This window comes from Glycine max, chromosome 19 (assembly GCF_000004515.6).
Source record: "Glycine max cultivar Williams 82 chromosome 19, Glycine_max_v4.0, whole genome shotgun sequence".
Taxonomy (NCBI): domain Eukaryota; kingdom Viridiplantae; phylum Streptophyta; class Magnoliopsida; order Fabales; family Fabaceae; genus Glycine; species Glycine max.
Genome location: NC_038255.2, coordinates 35,048,957 through 35,056,824, shown reverse-complemented (window position 1 = coordinate 35,056,824; position 7,868 = coordinate 35,048,957). Strand labels below are relative to the sequence as shown.

The window sequence follows — 7,868 nt, the reverse complement described above, 5'->3', positions numbered from 1 at the left end:
CTATAAAATATTGGGATTTGGATACTCTCCTGTAAAGGTTTTCTCCATCTTCTCTCCAATAGCATCCTAGACCATTGGATATATCTAATGGTTAAAATTAAAGAATTAAAAAAAGTCAAAACAAAAGTAAATGTTAACCTCATTCCCTTTCTACCTCTGGAATCACAAAAGTTTAGTGCTCCCTGCAATGTACTTTTTTTATGGAAACATTTTTTTTTTTGGAAACAGAAACAACATAATCATTTAGTGCTTTGTCCTCATATTATTAAAGATTATAGAATAATAATGAAAATTAGCAATAAAAAGAGAATTGTTAGTACCAAAATATCTTTTGTTGTGGCAATGAACATATCTTTTTTTTTTTTATATAGATTTGAGGATTGTTTATTTTATTAAAAAAATTGACATTTTATTTTTTATTTATACCTTATGTTTTTTCTTTTTAATATCATATTGCTTAATTTTTTTTTGTTTTTCCTTATCTCTCTCATCTTTCAATATATATATATATATATATATATATATATATATATATATATATATATATATATATATATATATATAAGATTTTATATTGAATATGTACACATAAAAAATGATGAATGAATTATTATTTTTCACATTAGTTGTTGCAATGAGTTGAATGAGGTACATATTAGAAAGGGGTATGCGCGATATCGGGGGCATCGTTGTGTGGGTGGGTGACCTTCAAGGTGGGGGGTTGTGATGGAAAGAATATCAAATATTCACGATTTTAAACCAAATTCAATCAGTTTTTTTATACACTGATTATGTTTAAATGAGAGTGAGAGCAAAAGAGGGAAAGGGGAGAAGTTGGGGAAGAGAAAAGAGAGATGGGCAAGAAGAGTAGGTATTTTAGTCTTCAATAAATTATATGTTTTTCTTAATATTCAAGAAAATTACACATGTTTTTTTTTATTTTTAAAATATACACAAATACATAAATATTGTCTAAACATTTAATAGTAACAAGTTATATGCGTTAATAATTTTGATTAAACAATTATCTATTTTTCGTAGTCACAAAATTTAAATCTGTTACTTTTTAACTGAAAGCTTGATTTATGTTCGAACTTGTATGTATGTTGTTGTAGAAAATGTCAAGCAATATAAAACAATTGAAAAACCTGACATTTTCTGCAATGGCATATATATAAGTTCGGATGTAGCCGAACCTAGCTCCGGGCATATAACCGATGTAGAAAAGTTAAAAACCCAACACTATCTACAATAATATACACATAAGTTCATATATTCTCAAACTTAGCTCTGGACCAGAAAGTAACAGATTCAAATTTCGCGAGGACAAAAATTTTTGCAATTACGGATTTTGAATATTTTCATATTTATGAAGACAAAAAACATATTTTAGCCTTTTTAAATCAAAATTGTCAACACACGTGATTTGCTACTATCAAATGCTTAGACAACATTTAGGAAATTTGTATAAGTTTTAAAAATAGAAGAGAGACATGTATAATTTCCTTAAATCGCCCAAGAAACATGTGTAAGTTTTTTAAAAGAATAAAAGACGTGTAATTTCCTTAACAATCTTTTTGGATGGAGAAATTTAATAGGGTAATTCAATATTTTAAAAGATTTTAATTATTTTTTCAATGAAATAAGATGTTTGGATAAAAAAATTGAAAAGAAATTAAAATTTAAGTATTTTGTTCAAGTATTTTAATTAACTTAAATATTAGGATTTCAAATTCTTTCAAAAAATGAAAGAATTTGAAATTCTTTTGTGAAAAGGAACACGTTCTCTCGCACCTTTATCATTTCCAACAGTTTCTCCCTCTTCTTTCTCTTGCAACACTTAGGATACAACGCCTTGGCGAGCTTTGCCAACACCGTCTCGAGCTTCCTAACTCGCACGACGAGATCGAAGCCGCGCGCCTGGAGGTTGCGGCGGAGGTCGGAGATAGAGTCGATAAGGAAGGCGGCGCGATAGGGGCCAATCTTGTCGAAGCAGAAAATGGGGAGGACGGAGAGGGAGTCATTGTTGGCAACAGTGAGGCACTGATTGTTGAGGAGGCCGAGGTTGTTATGAAACCAGACAAGGGCGGCACGACGGCGTTGGAAGGGTCGCGAGGGCAGTAGGGAGCGAGGGAGAGAGGGGCGTGGAGGGGATTGGCGGAGATGGTGGATTTGAAGGAGGTTTTGGAAGGAGGAGGAGTGATGGTGGAGAGAGAAAGGTGTGTGAAGGATGAGGCTTGGGTTGGGACTTTGAGCTTGCTTGGTTGAAGGGTGGTTGATGGGATGTTCTTGGGTTGGACGAAGGGGAAAATAATGGAGAGAGAGAGATAGAGAGTGGCTGCTTCATGCTCTTTTTCTGCTTCGAAATCCATTTTGGCTAACTCAACTCAAAGCTCTTCTTGGCTTATGCCTTATATGCTATGTGGCTTCTATGGATTATACCATTATCATGCTTTTTTATTTTTATATTTTTCATCTCATTTTTTAGTCTTATATATAGATTAATTTTCATTTTTAAAATTGTTGAAGCCTATATATTTTAAGTTTCTCCTTGTTAAATTATTATTATTTTATTTTCTAAACTAAACATTGTTTTATAACTAATTTTGTTTCTTTTTTTTATTACAGGCTCAATCCTGTAATAAAAAATTGAAACAATTTGTTTTTCTCCATTTTTATTCAAATATAAAATTGAGACTATAATAAAAAATTTAACAGGCTTAATTTTTTAAATTGTTTCAATCTGTTTTTATAACTAATTTTGCTTCTTTTTTCTATTACAGACTCAATCCTGTTTTTACTAAAAAAACTATTTTATTCAAATATAAAATTTTAAAAAATAATGCATTTGATTATTTTATCAAAATAAGAAATTTTGAAAATAAAGAAATTTAATTTCTTTACCCAAACACAAAATTTTGAAAATGAATAAATTTAACTTTTTATCCAAACACAAAATTTTGAAAATGAAAAAATTTAAATTGAAGCATTTTAAATTCTTAAAATATAAAATTCTTTAGAATTTTAAATTCCCCCATCGAAACACACTCTAAATTTCAATGGAAACATGTGTAATTTACTCTTTAAGTGTATAATTTGCTAGCTCTATTGCTTGTATGTCATCACTGATCATAGAATGACCAAGTGTCCACATCCTGATTGTGAATGGCATCTAAGTTTTCTTCTTTGTAGTGTAGATGAGGATCTCTGTAGAAAAAATCCCTATGATGAAACCCCACAAAAAAAAGCCAAGGTTGGAAAAAATATTAAAAAGGTTAAATAATTTGTCCAAAACAAATATAATATAATATTAAAGTGTCACTCTATTCATATCACATGCAAGCATAGAGCATATTCAACCAAGCTTACATATTAATGGCAAACACATGACCATAGAACAGAAAAAAGAGCAATTTGAAACCCTAAAAAAAGTTAAACAATAGCACTGACCCCACATGATTTCACTGGAAACACATGACTTGAATATCAACAACCCACCACTGCAGTATTCAATACACATCGAATAGCAAAAATAAAGACAAGACCACAAACCAAAAGAATCAAAAGCATTTCTCAAAAGTATGAAACAAATGGAAAAAAGACAAAACCTACCTTGGCCCACCATACGTCTCTGTTGCTACAAAAGCAACTAAAAAATCTCTGCCTTCAATATAAATTGGTAGTCTTGTGTCGCCTTCACTGAATAACCTTCTGTCTTCTACGAGTTCAACATCACAACTTTTCTGTTAGGGTTTAAATATATTAAGGACGATAGGGTTTCAAAGAGGAGTTTCGATAGACATGAGTTGTGTCGAGGGTAGGGTGTCATCGAGGATGGGGTTCCATCAAGGATGGTCATTGAGGGTTGGTGCAGTTAAGGTTGGGTTTGTCAAGGGTCGTCGTCAATGGTGGGTTCGTCAAGAGTGGGTTCAAGAGAGCCTAAAGAGGTGTTCGAGAGAGGTGAGAGTTGGGGAAAGTGGGTCTAAGATTTGGGGAAACATTATTTTTTAATATTGTGAACAAATTAATTAATATTCAAATATTTTTTACCTAATAAATTTCAATTTAAATTATTCAATTTTTTTAAAAAAAATACAACCTGTCCTCTACTAATATGCCATGTCAACTTCAAACTCCACGTGACACATACGTACTTAACTGTTGTACATCCACACCAATAGATAATGGCAACATAGACAAAAAGGACGAAAATAGGTAATGGAGTAAAAGAGTATGGACATTGACCAGTCAAATATTTGTTTAAGGATGAAAACTCAATTTCAAAAAGTTCACGACTAAAAATTTAGTAAATTCTTATTTTTTTTCTTCTTTCTTCCTCTCCCTTTTCCCTCATCTATTCCAATAACAGTGATACCCTCTCCCTTCTCCCTTACTGCAATGGCACCCTATCCCTTTCAAACCACCAAAGTTCCACATCCAAGAATTTCAAAATCGCTACATATCATTCATAACTCCCTTGGAGATTTTACATAACATCATTAAAACCGAAGCAGGTATGGGACAACCTTTGACAATTGACATTAAACCAGAATCAAATAAACCAACAGCCCCACTTAAACAAAAAAAGAAGAAAAACGGGGACAAAGATCCAAATTGAAAACACAACCTCTTATAAACAACTTGGAACATTAAGAAAAATGCATCCTTAACAAGCAAGTGAAAATAGAAGAATCAATTGAAAAGGGAGAAAAGCGTTGAGTGCATCATCATTGAACACCTTGACTCCATTAATGACCCTTTGCCAGAGACGCTAGTGCCGCTGGCGTAGCTAGTGAAGCTATCATCATGGCCAATGCTGCCGCCACTGTATTGACGAAAATCGTTCACTAGTTTTTGAAGATGTTAGTGGTGTAGTTTTTGAAGGATGCTAGTATAGAGCAATAAGAAGAAGAGAAAGGAATAACGAGAAGAGAGAGAAGACACAAAGAAAAATTTCTTGTTACTTGCACTTTTAAAAGCTTACAAGGTGTCTTTATATATAACACTAATGAGACACAAGTTTTACAAACCAAGTGATGTGGGACAAAGGAACTAAGACCACAAAACTCTAACAATTCTCCCAGTTGGGGTCTAAGTTACAAACTCTAGTAGCTCCTTGTAAGCAATGAGTTCATTGACTCTTTACCTAATGTAGCGCCTTCAACTTTAATTATCCTCGAAGGCTGACTGAGGCAATGCAAAGCCTCAGCTTGTCATTTGTAACAGCTTTAGTCAACATATCTGTTGGATTCTCTGATCCTAAGATCTTCAGCAAAGATAAGTCTCCATCATTTATCAACTCCCTGATAAAATGGTATCTTAATTGAATATGCTTGCATCTAGAATGGAAGTCTGGATTCTTAGCAAGACTTATAGCACTTTGACTGTCATTGAACATTGAAGCATTATCTTGTTCTTTCCCTAATACATTGAGAAAATTCTTTAGCCAAATCATCTCCTTAGCTGCTTCTGAGATAGCTATGTACTCGGCTTCCATGGTTGAGAGAGCAACTCTATGTTGAAGTTTAGACTTCCAACTCACAGTAGTACCTCTCAAAGTAAAAATGTAGCCTTTCTCAAGCACAAACACATCCCTAAAGTACCCTTTAGATATCTGAGTATCCACTTTACGCCTTCCTAATGCTCTCTTGCTGAATTTGATAGGAACCTACTGACAACTCCCACTGCATGTGCTATGTCAGGTCTCGTACACACCATAGCATACATCAAACTCCCGACTGCTAATGCATATGGTACTCTTGACATGTAACATTTTTCTTCATCTGTCTGCAAAGATTGCTTCTTTGAAAACTTCAAATGAGATCCCAAAAGGGTATTCCTGGTCTTAGAATCTTCAAGGTAAAACTTGTAAAGCAACTTGTGTATATATTTCTCCTAAGACAACTTCAAAATTCCTTCTAATCTGTTTCTAAGAATTCTCATACCAATGATTTTTTTAGATGGACCAAGATCCTTCATTTCAAAGTTTTCTGCCAACTGCTGCTTCAACCTGTTAATCTCTGTCATACTACATCCTGCAATCAACATGTTATCAACATACATGGCAAGGATAACATAGCTATTAGTATATTTCTTAACGTAGCATCAATGGTCCATGTCACATCTGTTGAATCCTGAGTTGCTCATAAACTCATTAAACTTCTTGTACCACTGCCTCGATGCTTGTTTCAAGCTATATAAACTTTTATGAAGCTTGCATACAAGATTCTCCTTGCCAGGCACTTCAAAACCTTCTGGTTGGATCATATAAATGTCTTCCTCTAAATCCTCGTGCAAGAATGTATTTTTAACATCTAATTGCTCCAAGTGAAGATTCTCTATAGCTGCAATACTCAGAATAACTCTGATTGTAGTCATCTTTACAACTGGAGAGAAGATCTCTATGAAATCAATTCTTTGTTTCTGCTAAAACCCTTTCACCACAAGTCTCGCCTTGTATCTTCTTCTACCGTCAAATTCTTCCTTTAGCCTATAGACCCACTTATTCTGTAAATCTTTCTTTCCTTATGGCAATTTAATTAAAGACCACGTCTTATTCTTCTGAAGGGATGTCATCTCATCTTTCATTGCTAGCTCCCACTCAATAGAGTCATTCCCCTATGTAGCCTCACTGAAACATTCTAGCTCACCAGCATCAGTTAACAACAAATAATGCAATGAAGAGGAATACCTATCTGGTGGTATTAAAATTCTGCTAGATCTTCTTGGAGGAGTTGATGATTCTGGTTATGACTCAAACTCTACTTCTGTACTCTGATTTTTATTGGCTACATCACTTTCTGAAATTTCTTCAAGTGTTGCTTACTCAAAAATTTCTGACAGTTTACCTGCACATGTAGATTCTGTAGAAAATTTGTCCTTATAGAATAAGTTCTCATTAAAAGTGACATTATTGCTTCTGATAACTTGTTTTGGTCATCCCAAAACCTGTAGTCATACATGTCAGATCCATAACCAATAAAATAACACTTCCTCGTCTTCAGATCCAATTTATTTTTACTATTAGAGTCTATCAGTATATATGAAACACAACAAAAAAAATTCTCAAATGTGAAAGTTTTACCTCCTTTCCAGACCATACTTCTTTGGGCAGCTGATAATTCAAAGGAACTGATGGTCCTCTATTGATGAGATATGTTGTGGTGTTTATTACTTCTGCCCAGAATGCTTTAGGCAAGCCAGATTAGATCTGCATACACCTCGCTCTCTCGTTCAAGGTTCTATTCATCATTTTTGCAACACTGTTTTGCTCAGGTGTTCCTGGTATTGTCTTAATCATTCTGATCACATGTTTTGAACAGAAGTCCTTAAACTCTTGACTATCATACTCCCGACCATTGTCAAATTTTAGACTTTTAACCTTTAGAACTATCTGATTTTCAACTTTTGTTTTCCACCTTTTAAACACAGAAAACACATTAGATTTATTTTTAAGAAAATAAGCCTATACCTTTCTGGTAGAGTCATCAATAAAGGTGACATAATAGCATGAGTTTCCAACAGATTTTACTGGGGTTGGCCCCCAAACATCTGTGTGCACCAATTCTAGCTATTCAACTTTAGGAGTCTTCCCTGCCCTTGAGAAGCTAACCTTTTTTTGCTTTTCAAAGATACAATGTTCACAAACACCAACATCAACATGCTTCAGGCTTGATAGCTTACCCTTTGTCGCCAGAAGCTTCATTCCTTTTTCACTCATGTGTCCAAGTCCTTGATGCCATAGGGTTGAATTATTGATAGCCTCAGTAACTGCTACCATATCCTCATTTGCAATCATGTAAAGAGATCCTCGCTTATTTCCACGAGCCACAACGAAATTGCCTTTTGTTACCTTCCAAGCTCCATCT

The 7,868-nt window shown here is 34.0% G+C and overlaps 1 pseudogene; it reads right to left on the bottom strand.

Annotated features, from left to right (window-relative positions):
* On the bottom strand, positions 1-2,532 carry LOC100783836 (blue-light photoreceptor PHR2-like; annotated as a pseudogene).
* Positions 2,533-7,868: the final 5,336 nt, after the last annotated feature.